We start from the raw sequence: 13,610 nt of genomic DNA, 5'->3' as shown, positions 1-13,610 counted from the left end.
AACAAACCCTGCAAGACCCATCAGAAACGAGAAAAAAACCAAACAAACAAACAAACCCCCCAAGACCCATCACAGCACAGAAACATAACCCCCCAGTCCAAACCCATGTTGCAAACAGAACAGTAAAAAGCAGAAAACAGCACCTTACCTTACCAGGCAGTCTGAAGCCTCCTTCAAACGCACACTCTCTAACTGCTGGGGTGTAAGAGCTACAAACAAGTAGCCTCTTTGCCACTAATGGTTAGCAATTTGAAATCCTTGTTTTTTCCCCCCTGCCTTTTTCTGTTCATAACTCAACGCTCTGGTCGCAAGTAGAAGCAAACTTTTGTGGCTGGAGCTGGTCGTAACTCGAAATGATCGCATGTCAGGATGTTCGTAAGTCAAGGCACCACTGTATGCGGTTAATCTTACAATGCAGGAACTTCTTTGGCACTTTTTCAGTTTCTCACTGTCAGAAGTTGATTGTGTACAAATTCTTCCAGAATGGCAGCTGACAATCCTCATAATCTCACAGTCATCTAAATATCATCCTAGACTCCCTGATGGATAAATTCCAGAAATTCACTGAGAGAAAGGAAAGCAGGGTTAATTCTAAAAACAATAGATTAAATTCTTGGTGAATATATCCAATGTCCAAATGAGGGAACGGCTGAGGTTCTGGAAGCAAGAAGGCAAGGTCCAGCTACTCTATCTTACTTACAAGTCTTCTTCTGGTGTTATCTGTTTGGCTGTAAGAGAAGTTCTGTACCATTCCCCTCTCAGGAGAAGAGCAAGGGAAGAGCAGATGAAGATTCTGATTGCATGGAGTGTGTTGCAAGCAACTACCCCTGGTGACCTGCATCAATGAGAACTTCAGTAGCTATTGGCTGGTTGACATGTGCAAAGGACCACTCTCAGAAGGTTGTTCTAAGAAGGTCCTCCAGTGGTACTGACTGGAAGTCAATGCAGAGTGTGGGGAAAGTGGATGTTATCAGTGGAAGCCATCAATAGCAGGAAACGCTGTGATATATTCTTGCTTTGAGTCTCTGTTTCTGTTTTGGTTTGGCTCCTTCTATTGTCATCCCAATCAATTGGGATGCAAGACTGGAAATGGAGTGAGTCAATATGCGATCAGATGGGCATTTAGATCACTGTTTAGTCTACTTGGGGGCAGTTTGGTTCGCTCTGCTTTCTGGTGACCACACAAACAATAGAATCATTGCATGATGGGAAAATTGGTTCAGCACTGGCTGAAGAAGGGACTGAAGTTACACCCTCCTCCCACAAGCATCTTGCTGACTGCAGCCCACAGCTATCTCCATCTAAGAGGCTACATCTGCCCCCCAACAGTTGCCATGAACTTTGGGACTTTCATATAAACATATAATGTTAGAGCTACCCATGAGAACGTGGTACAGAGTCTGAGGAAGATGAATTATCATGGAAAGCGCACTGTTTTTTATTTTGTTATTTTATTTAATGGTCCAATAAAGATATCACTTGTTCCTACATTTTTTAGAGATGCTGTATATTTCACACTTCTGATTGGTTAGTACGAAATATTACACTGCTTGAGGAACTCACTGAGTTGACCATGGACATGTTCCAAGTTATTAGCTGAAACAGGTGTTATTTTTATAACCAATAAAAATGTGCATATAGTGAAGTGGAATCTCTTTTTTACACACCATCTTAACCTAATGAACTCACTACTTGAGCTAAACAAAAATATTGGTTCAGAGCTAAAATCCAGATCTCATATCTGTCAGAAATTTGGGGTGTGGAGATGGGTCCGAGACAAGCTAGTCTCCCAGGTCAACAGCAAAAGAGATTTGTAAAGACAGTAGCTTCCTTCACTAGCAGTGTATTTACAAAATATGTACAGCAGAACTATGTACAAACTTCCTAACTGTTAGAGCAGTACAACAGTGGAACCAGTTACGTCAGGAGCTGGTGTGTGCTCCAACACTGGAGGCATTCAAGACAAACTTAGATAATCACCTGGCAGATATGCTTTGATTGTATTCCTGCGTTGAGCAGGGGGTTGGACTTGATGGTCTTGTAGGCCCCTTCCAACTTCATTTTTCTATAATTCTATACATTAGTCAGCAGAGTAAACAATACACTTATTAGCAAAATAAATGGACAACACTTGGTGCAGCAATTCTCCATACAAAGCTCCATATTCATAAGAACATCAGAAGAGTCCTGCTGGATCAGACCAAGGACCAATCTAGTCCAGCTTCCAGTATCTCACAGTGGCCCCACCAGATGCCTCTGGGAGCATATGAAACAACTAGGTACCTGTCTCCTGATAGCTCTTCCCTGCATCTGGCATTTTGAAGTACCTTCCTCTTAAGCCTGGAGATTACACATCCTCATCATATGTTTTTGTCCTATACAGCTTCCCCCCCCCCCCCCCGATTGCCTAGCTCAAGGAAAGGGTTTGGAAATTGGAACAAAGCTTTCCAACCTGCATTCCAATTTGCCAGATAGGAATGGCAAAAGGCGTTTACCCAAGAGCTTATAGGGTGTGTGTGCATGTTACTCCATTGTGCATGTTGCACCTACTCTCACCTTTGCTTCACCATTTCATTAAATCCAAAACAGCCCTTCAAAATATTTTGCCACAAAGGGACTATAGCCACATCCCAGCTGTTCTCATTTCAGCTGTCCTCTCCCAGTAACAAGGGTACTCATCTTCTGGAATCCTCTAGCATAGAGTACTTGTACATGAGGGAAATATCCTTTAAAATATGTGTGTAGAACACGTGTAGAAAAAGCCAGGATATTCAATTACTATAAAATACAATAAACCTTCGGTGGTATATTGTGCTTCTGTTCAAAAAGCCAGCACAACCTCATGCCGACTTCACCATCAGGAAAAAGGATGCCTCTTCTACTCATTATGCCTCACTCTTTTTGAAAAACAGCCCTGACTATTCAGTGAGAAGAGGTTAATTTGATGAAAAAACCTGGCTCCTGCATTGTGGCCAGAGCAATGGCCACACTCTCCCATGGCTCTGTAATGATGGCTGCCATATGGGAGGCCGCAAGGGAGCTCGGGAGAATGACGGCAGGGTTAAGGGTCGTGCTCGCAGCCAGGGATTGGCTGGTGTGACCAGGGGCGGGGCCGGCCTCACACCCCCGGGTAAAAGGGGGGGCGCTCCCCTGCGAGGGCTTATGGAGGCCTCAGCAGAGTTAACCCTCCCCACCTACACCATGCTTGGTACAGTTAAGAGTTGTGGAGGTTAAGAATGGTTTATGTTTGATGGGCGGTTTGTTATTGCAGCTCATTTTGTATCCACATCACAGCTTTGCTGGCAGTTTGGGAGCATTGGGGATGGATCCGGGGGATGATAGGAGGCAGGCAGGGTCGTGCCTGCCATTATCGCTGAACCCCCTCCCTTTGGGGGGGGTAAGGGGCAAGGACCAGGGTCACCCCAGCTTGGGGGGGCAGGGCTTTGGCCTTGCCCTTGGGGGACAGAGAGCCACGGAGTGGCATTCACCCACGTGGTCTCTGAGGAACTGCCACCCCAGGTCATTTTCCAGAGGGGTCTGGGGATGCTACATCGGTGATGCACTCAGGCCTCACAATGGAAATGGATCCCCAATGCTTAGCCATGGGAACTGGGGCTGGAATTTTATTAATATAGTTGTGACATTTTACTTCCAGTTTAAAGTGTGCAGTGTGTTTATTGTCTGGGGGAGATACCGGGCTGGGTTAGCCATAGGCCCACAAGAGGAGTTGGCTTCTGGGATTTTTGCTTGTGCGGTGTCACTCTGTGAACGGGTTTGAGTAGAAGAACGGCACCCCCCGCGCTTGTGCGCATGTGTGAACAAGCGCTCTCTCGAGCGCATGTGTGCCCGTGCGAGTGCTGCACTTCCGTTTGTGCACACAAACTCGTCCACATGCACAAATGACAGTGTGGCACTTCTCTGAGCACGGATACACAAGTGGTGATGTGGTGCTTGCACAGGTATGCTGGAGCGTGCGCGCAGGTGCAAAAAGGCTGTGTGGGTGTGAGTTGAGAGCCGGGGGGTCTGTCTTGGTGGCTCGGTCCAGCTCAGGGCACAGACTGGCACCGGGCCGTGGACCGGGGGTTGGGGACCTCTGCTGTAGACCAGAGGTCCCCAACCCCCAGTCCGTGACCTGGCAGCGGTCTGCAACCTATCCAGGACTGGGCTGTGGACACAGATTTCCTACCCCCATTAGTGGCCCCCCACAAGTGCCTGTCATGTGCATGTGCGTGAGCGTATTCTTCCCCTGCATCCACTGTGCTCATGTGTGTGTGTTTCCCCCACAAGCGCTGTTGCATGCATGCACACGAGCACATTCTGCCCCCTGTAAGCATGATGTTTGCATGCATGCAAGAGCTCCACCCCCCTGTGGGTGCACCACATACCCCCAACTGGTACGCGGTTGGGAAAAGGTTAGTGACCACTGCATCTTGGCTGATGCCATTGGTGTTGTCAACATTCAGGCTGCCCTTTGCTATGTAAAGCTTGCCTTTTTCCTGCTCACAACATGGGCACAATATAGTGCAGCAATACTGGGCCACTTCCTGGCTTTTTGTATCATGGGTACAGAAGCACAACATTCCACATTCATAAACTGGAGGTTTTTTTTAAAAAAGAAATGAATATAATATATGCCAAGGTCACGGCAGGGAGTGATTGCCAGTACTGTATTGCTCCACAAATGTCCCAAGTCCATTGTGTGCAATGCATTTCTTCAGGAGCAGCCAGTGCAACAGAAGAACAGTTTCTAAACAGAAACCCCTTCCCCATCAATGTTTCCGCTCACCCCACAGAATTCCATTGCAACTGGAACAAAGGGAGCTGGAAATTATAGCTATGGAGTTACGGGGGAGGAGAAAAGCTGTGTGGCACAGAGGGACTAGTCTCACCTTTGCTTCACCATTTCATTGAGTCCAAAACAGCCCTTCAAAATATTTTGCCACAAAAGGACTACAGCCACATCCCAGTGTTTGTCACTTCTGTATTCTCCCAGTAACTATAGAACACATCATGTACTCATCTTCTGGAGTCCTCTAGCACTGTATGAGGGAAGTTCCTGTTGGAATTTGTGTGTTGTGTAAGTATATTTAAAGTCCCATTTAAAAAATCCAGGAAATTCAATTCTTCAAGAAATCTCTCGTTTATGAATGTGGGATATTGTGCTTCTGTGCCAATGATTCAAAAAGCCAGGAAATGGCCTGATATTGTTGCAAAATATTGTGCCCATGTTGTGAGCAGGAGAAAGGAGTGCAATCTTTACATAGCAAAGGGCAGACTGAATATTGACAATGCCAGTAACAGCAATCAAGATGGTCTACATAGGATATCTTCTTCCACTCACTACCATTTACACTTATTGAAAAACAACCCTGACAATTTAGTGTTTGGGGTGAAGAGTGGTGAAGTGATGAAAAAAGGAGTCACCTTTGTAAAGGTTTGTAATACCTGTCAATCAATAAAGTCTAATCCTCCCCTTCCCTTCCTGATGCTGCCTCAAGTGCTCCTTTTCCTGCTTGCATCTCTAGTGCCTTCACTGAGTTGGGGTAAGAGTGAGGTGTCCTGCCAGTTGCTGACATCTCCAAGGAGCTGTTGGCAGATATAGTGATGTGGGTGGGTTAAAGATGGGAGATATGCCTCTGCATCCTCTCCCTTTAGCCACAGGAACTTCCACCAGAACCCTGGTCCAAGCTCCAACCCATTTTCCACCTGCCCAATGGTGCAAAAGATGAGGTTCAGCTCCTCCTTCACTTCCCTCTACTCTTCCTCATCTGTCTCTGTCATGTCTGGTGATCTGTCAACCCCTTCACTTCCTCCTCCTCCTCTTCCTTTACCCCTGGTCTGGACAATCTGCCTCATCCCCTTCCTCCTCGTCCAGGTTTGTTCCATATTCTCCCAGTTCCTCCTTGCCACCTGGTGCCAGTTCTTCCCTATCTCTACCCATCCCGGGCATGGGCGTGTAAGCCTTCATTGGGCCTTCTAGAGGGCACAGGGCAATGGGAGACAGACCACTAAGGGTGCTAGGAATTATCTCCTATAGACTCCAAAAGCAACATTTAAGGAAAACATCCAGATGAATTAGGAGAGGAAAAAAGTTTGAGTTTGTTCATAGACAACGTAAGCTTAAAATCTAGGACAAGAATCCAACCAGCACTCTCCCGTCAGAGTGCTTGTGGTGAGTAATGGTGAACAAAATGAATGGTATGTCTCTTTATTACATCCCTTATAGTGTGATGGAGTTTGGTGATACTTTTTCAGTAACTCCAGCTTGCTTCTCTTTCTTCATCCTACCAATAGCTAACTTTCAATCCTACATTCCTGATCCAACCCAGAGCCAGTGTTCCTTACCATTATTTATCTTTGTCTGTGCATTTCACTCAGTATTAGCTTAGTTTTATTACCCAGTGGTATTTTAAAAAATTCAATATGTTCCCTTCCCCTCACACTTTTGTTTATGTTGTTGTAGATTATGATGAATTTATTTTTTATTATTCTTTTAGTCCTGAAAACTATGTGTTTGTGTAAACATTTATGAATGGAAATATGAGAAACTCTACCTTTATTCTCCTTGGAGGCAAATATGGGAAAGCTCTCGCTACGGTTCTCACATTGGCAAGAGCAATGTTGGATGCAAATCTGCCCATTTTTGTGCATAAATGGTCATTGTGAAAAATTGTGCAATTTGAGCAAAGATGTAAAATTGGCCCAAATTAGGAGGGCTCCTGTTTTGTTTTGGAATTAAAGGCACTGGATGGGTCTTTCTTAACAATCAGTGGATCCTGTTGTGTGTGTATGCTTTGTTTCTCAAAGAGAAAGAACACTGGATACATTTTTTCACAAATCCCACTGTCAGTTGGAGGAAGAGAATCTCACAGAACTTTAAAATTCCTGATTGAGGTGTCTCATCATGTCAAAATAGCCTCCAGTCAATGAGAAAGATTTTATTATGTATTTTTAAAATTCTTAGAAAGGTTGGACAAGAAGTAACACAATGCAAATGTTAAAAGTAGCATATGTTACATTGTTTCTGACTGCTGGTTAATGGAAAATTAATTGGAGGCCAATAGTTCTGAGTCAGCTACTCAAGTGAATGGTTTTTTATCTAATCCAGATCTGCAGCATGTCCTGTGCTATAATTTCTGGCACCTCATGGACAGGATGGGGAATGGCTTAGGTGTCATCATCTTGTTTGTGGGTTTTCCTGTTTCTACTTATACTCCTAATTAACATGCATTCATTGAGGATTTGAGCTACACTGGAGAGTAAGTTCAGGTAAGATAAAGTTCTTTGTCCCAATGATTTCCCTAATGACATTGTGGGGAAGTATCTTTTTTTTACATTAGCATTTTAAGAGCTTTTAATTTATAGAGTTCTTGTAAGAAAGACAGGTTTGACAATCAGTGTCCTAAATGGGGTGGAGCAGAAAGCAGATATATTGAATCCTTTTGAATAGATACTGCTGTTTACAATTATTATGCTGCTTTCTAACTGACCCAACTTGAAGTATTAGTAGTATGAGATTATATTGAAAAGTTTTCTCTAGCTTTAGAAGAAAGATAGGCTGGAAATGAGAGACAGATTACAGCTTTGATTTGTGAATCTTGTGGTAAGAATGGTATATTTCAATATGTTTCTGGTGCTGAGTTAGGGTTTCCACCTTATTTTTAAATTAAAGTTTCTCATCCTCAATGGCTGGATAGGAGGCAGGTGCAACATGAAGACAGAATATAGAGAATTAGGGGTTGGCCTTTTATACAAGACCTAAAGCTTAAGAGTCTCACATATTTCATGTTATTTCATGATGAAACAGTCTCTAAAACAGGAATGCTTCATGTTAGTGAAAGAGTAGTACTTAAAAGTTTTCTTTTGTGTTTCCTCTTTTCTGTGAACGTTCACCCTTTGTCTGTTATATTGTCTAAGAAGTTTTTCATAGACATTGGGGGGCATTGAGGGGAACATTGAGAACATTGGGGGGCATTGAGAATTTTTTAAATCTATAAAATAGTTTGGATTGGTAGGAACAGAGTGAGGAGTGCTCTTTGCATCTGTCATTCATTGTGGGTAGGATTACTGTGTGCTCTTGAGTTCCTGGTACCCTCCATCTTGGATTGTGCTACGTACCTGCCTGCCTCTGTGCCTCCATGTTAGATCTTTTTTTTTGTCTTTTTTAAAACATATGGGTGGGATTCTAATAATCCATTTCTATGTATTATTTTTGCTGTTGTCAGGCAAGCTCCTTGGTATTGTTTTTGAGATCCCTCTTCCCATTTGGGGGATGGGGGTGGGCTGGAATTTGTCCCTCTATGGTCTTTTCCTTTCCTGGATTATTTTTGCTGTCTGGGTCTGTCCTGCTTGCTACTGTCCGTGGGACTCAAGGAAGAGACAGGACGGCATCAAGTGATGATGGGAGAGAAACCTAGACATTTTCTAGACATTTTACTGTGTGGTGTAGGTATATTTTTGCATTTATTCTCTTGCTTGCTTTTCTTGGTTTTTGAGAGAATGCATTGTGTGTTTTCTAAAAATGTTGCTATTTTTCCCCAGTGTCAAAAAGAATGCTTCTTTGTTGGACAGATTTTTAAATAATTGTTATTTGGTTAATTTAGTACGTGTTTCTTTCTTCTGTAAAAGGTGTATTCTACAAAAGGCATTTACATCTGTGGGGTTGTGTGGGCTAGAATGGTGGATTGATCAGGAATGGGTTTCTGTTTAAGGAAGCGTCCGTCTGTTGCACTGGCTGCTCATGCAGAAATACATTGCACACAATAAAACTGGGATATCCATGCAGTAGCACAGGTGATCGACACCCCCCCCCCGGTGACATTGGTACACCAACGTTTCAATGTATCTTCCCACGGGAATTTTTCATGCCTGATACATCAATACATTGGTAAAAATATGTCACCATTACATTACATGTGAGTAATAATGTTTTCTTTCCTGTGGGCAGGTCATATGCACAGGCAGTCTCAGTAAGGAATGTACTGTACTGGCATGGCAGTACTGGCAATTAGCTCCGCCATGACATTGGCATATATGATATTCATTTCTTTAAAAAACCTCCAGTTTATGAATGTGGAATGTTGTGCTTCTCTACCCACGATTCAAAAATCCAGGAAGTAACCCAATATTACTGCACTATATTGTACCCATGTTGTGAGCAGGAAAAAGAAAAGCTTTACATAGCAAAGGGCAGCCTGAATGTTGACAACACCAATGGCATCAACCAAGACAGGATACCTTCTTCTACTCAAACCTGTTCACAGAGTGATACCGCACAAGGGAAAATTCCAGAAGCCAACTCCTGTTTTCCTCAATTAACCCCTTCTCACCGAATGGTTGGGGCTGTTTTTCAACAAGTGGGAAACATAATGAACACAAGAGGCATCCTTCTTCCTGATGGGGATGTGGGCATGAAGTGTTGCTTGCTTTTTGAACAGAAGCACAACATATCACATTCATACACAGAACCTTTTTTGTATTTTACAGTAATTGAATTTCCTGGCTTTTTCTACACACGTCTTCTACATGTATTCTACACACAAATTTTAAAGGATATTTCCCTCATACACAATTACCCCATGCTAGAGGATTCCAGATGAGTACATGATCTGTACCGTTGTTACTGAGAGAGGATAGAGGTGAGAACAGCTGGGATGTGGCTGTAGTCCCTTTGTGGCAAAATATTTTGAAGGGCTGTTTTGGACTTAATGAAATGGTGAAGCAAAGGTGAGAATAGGTGCAACGTGCACAATAGAGTAACATGCACACACACCCTATAAGCTCTTGGGTAAACCTATTTTGCCATGCCTATCTGGCAAATTGAAATGCAGGTTGGAAAGCTACCGGTATGTTCCAATTTCCAAACCCTTTCCTTAAGCTAGGCAAGCTGAGGAAGAAAAGTTGTGTCAGACAAAAAGCTCTAGGGACCTGTTTTGTGCATGATTTCCAAAAGATGTCCCTTTGCCTTTTGAAGTTAAAAGAAGGAAAAGGTTGAATTTAGCAAAGTTTGTCACTGGAAAACAAAGGCAAAATTATTGACATTATTTGAGAGCATGACGGGGACAAAAATCAACTCATTTGAAATATGTTGTGGGAAGAGAATTGTACAGACATGAAAGACAGCCAGAAAAGCAGAAAAGTGGGTGCTCAGTCAAGTCAAGCCTGAACTTTCACTGAAGCAAAAATGATTAAATGGAGCCTATCCCACCATGAGGGGTGGGAAGGTGGTGCTGCGGGCTAAACCGCAGAAGCCTTTGTGTGCTGCAGGTTCAGAAAACCAGCAGTCATAAGATTGAATCCACGTGATGGAGTGAGCTCCCGTTGCTTGTCCCAGCTCCTCACCAACCTAGCAGTTCAAAAGCATGTAAATGCAAGTAGATAAATAGGTACCACCTCGGTGGGAAGATAAGCAGTAAATGTCAAGGGGAACCTTTACCTTTATCCCACCATGGACATAAAATGGGAATACGTAAGTGGACAGAATAGACCATATTGCTGGGCAATGGGGGTGGAGCAGTAGGAAATGGGGAGGACCTGAGTAGACTTTGTCTAGAGGGGTGGGGTATAAGTCCAAATAAAGTAAAGTAAAAAGTAAAGAAATATGTAGACTGACAAAAGCCAAAGCTGTTAGTATGCAAAATTTCAGCATATTGGAAATGACAATGTTGCTAGGAAGGAGGGCAGTAGGATGAGAGAACAAGATCGGGTTTCCCCAAGCCAGTTGCAAAAGGACACTTTCCTGGGGAGGGGGCCCCACTTTGTGAGTATATAACTTGGATGTCTGAATCTTCGCCAAACTTGGAGGAAATATAGAGGAGAATCAGAGGACGCTTCCGTGCAATTTTGGCACTCTAGGTGCTGGTTGTGTGGGTTTTAAAGGCAAAAATGAATCAGCTAATTGATTTCTCAATTTGCCAGAAAAAAATTGCAAATTCGTTATTCATGATTCATTGACCTTGATGAATCCCAAATCAAAATGAATCACAATTTTTCTGATTTGTACCCATATATACTCCTGATAGTCATTTAATTTGGTCCTGAGTTGCAGGGTCAAATGTCCATACCTCCCATCACTCTCAAATTGAAACAATGTTTATGTTTTTCTTTAGAATGCTGATTTTTATAAGAAACCCGAGAATTCAAACTTTTTCTTCCTTTGAAATATCTGGATTTCTTCCAAATAAAAAGGGGGCTGGGACTAACCAATCTCTGTCAAGATATTCAAGTTTGGTATTTTCAATGTATTTAATATGTTTTAAATCTGCCGCCACAGAAGGTCACCAGTTCCTGCACAAAGGAGAGAGTCAAACGGTTTTACTTTTAAAAAAATGATAACTCGAAAACCACTTGCCCGAATGAAGTCAAATCGGGTACACAGCAATAGCAGACTGTCTGCTACATGTGTGCCAAATATATTGCTGATCGGAGGTTCAGTTTCAAAGTTATAATTTTTTATTTGAGGTCCCTCAGTTTTTAAGTTGGCATATGGAACCCTGAATTCTGCTGTCACACAAAATCTATTGCTGCAGGCTTGTTCAGCAATAATTCATGCACTCAACTGCTATTCCACACCATCTCTTTAGATGCTAAGGCCTGGAGGACAGCAGATTCACCAGCATAACTGCTCTTTGCATGGGAGAATATGGCCACATTTTCGCCTCCTTCCCATTTTTCTCAAAAGTAATAGGAGACTCAGGCAACATTGGGGGATTGTGGCATTGCCTTCTGCTTGTGGTTTTGAGGGAGGGGGATTCAAATAGAAACACAGTGCACATCTTCTACAATGTAAAATGCCGGTGTTTGGGGAACTATGACTCGTTGTTTAACTGCTATGGATGTTCCTGCAGGAGGAGGAGAGTATCCTCAGGCTGGTCTTTTCAGGATCCCGCATTGAGCTTCTTTGCATTGAATTTTTGCATTGTGTACCTGTCGGCTTTTAATTCAATTTCATGTGTGCCTAAATCTGCTCCATTGCCACCACCTAAGTTACTAAACACACATAGCAAGCAACATATATACACAGTAAACATATATATATATATATATATATATATATATATATATATATATATATATATATATATATATATATATATATATATATATATATATATATATATATATATTCAAGCCCATAAATAAATTCAAGCCCATAAAAATAAGTAATAATAGTATCAGCATTCAGACGGATATTGTCAGCTTGGGCAGCAGGAGTGCTGTTGCCATTATAGTTGGGAAAGAGATTGATAAAGAGCACCGGACCTTGTCTTCCCTATCCATACCTTCCAGTTCCATCATAATCAAGGAAGGGTTTACCCCCCAGCCCCCGCAATTCCCAGAAAAACCCTACTGTTAAAAGCAGCATTGAACCACTGTTCAGGGTTCAATCAGTATGCCCATTAGTCATTTCCTAATACCTAAGCATTGGTGGCAGTTGGTGTGAATTGTTTTTTGTTTTTGTTTTTTGTTAGGAACAATCCCTGGGAAGCTGTCAATGACCCAGGGAAATCTTTTAAAATGTTTTGCTTGTGTGTGTGGTTTTTTAAAAAAAGGCTGGAATAGTGGCTTTATAGTATTCATATTGAGTATAACTTATTTCTGGATATCCGGACATTCTGAATTTTTAAAGTTTTGAATCCAAAGGGCTTTAATTCCAAGTTCCAAGTCAGAATTTTGAACCCAAATTTTGCTCCTAGTTGCACCTCCCTAACATATAGATTTTGACAATCAAATTACCATATTCTTTTCTTATTGGGTATTTATGCTCCTGAATATGCAGGAAATTAGGTATTACCTGGATTCTTGCCATGTGTTTCCATTCCTGTGCCTGAGAGGCATTTATTTATTTATTTGTATTTAATTGCTGTTAAACATTGCATATTTGCACACATCTATCTTCTTTTTGCACGTAAAGTATTGAGTTGATTGTGTGTTATTGTTTACCTATGGTGTTTAATGTGTGGGTTTATCATGAGCCCTGTATGCAGACTCTTTTTGTGGGCAAATCCATAAACTCATATACATATGTATACCTACACACACACACACACACACACACACACACACACATGTATGTATGTACGTATGTATGTATGTATGTATGTATGTATGTATGTATGTATGTATGTATGTGTGCATGCATATATATGTATATATGTGTATATGCATTATATGTATATGCATATATACTGTATATGTGTGTATATATGTATATATGTATACAGTATATGTATACATACATACATGTATGCATGTGTGTATATATGTATATGTATGTACTGTATATATGTGTGTACATGTTTGTGTATGTATACATATGTGTGTGTGTATGTATATATATGTATATGTATCTATATGTGTGTGTGTATGTATGTATGTATGTGTTTGTGTTTGTGTTTGTGTTTGTATACTACATATATATATATTCTGGGCCATTGGACTTGGAAAATTGTGCCCAAAGTCCTACTGGTGTTCACATAATGTTTAGGTAGCTTGTTTATGTTTATGCAGATAGTTGATGAGATGCCAAAGCAGGCCTTGTGTCACATTTTGTAAATATTTCTGAGGAATCTATTCATCAGGTAATTTAATTTTTTTCCTGATATTCCTTG

The sequence above is a fragment of the Pogona vitticeps genome, chromosome 3 (assembly GCF_051106095.1).
Source record: "Pogona vitticeps strain Pit_001003342236 chromosome 3, PviZW2.1, whole genome shotgun sequence".
Lineage (NCBI taxonomy): Eukaryota > Metazoa > Chordata > Lepidosauria > Squamata > Agamidae > Pogona > Pogona vitticeps.
This window is presented reverse-complemented; position numbering follows the sequence as displayed.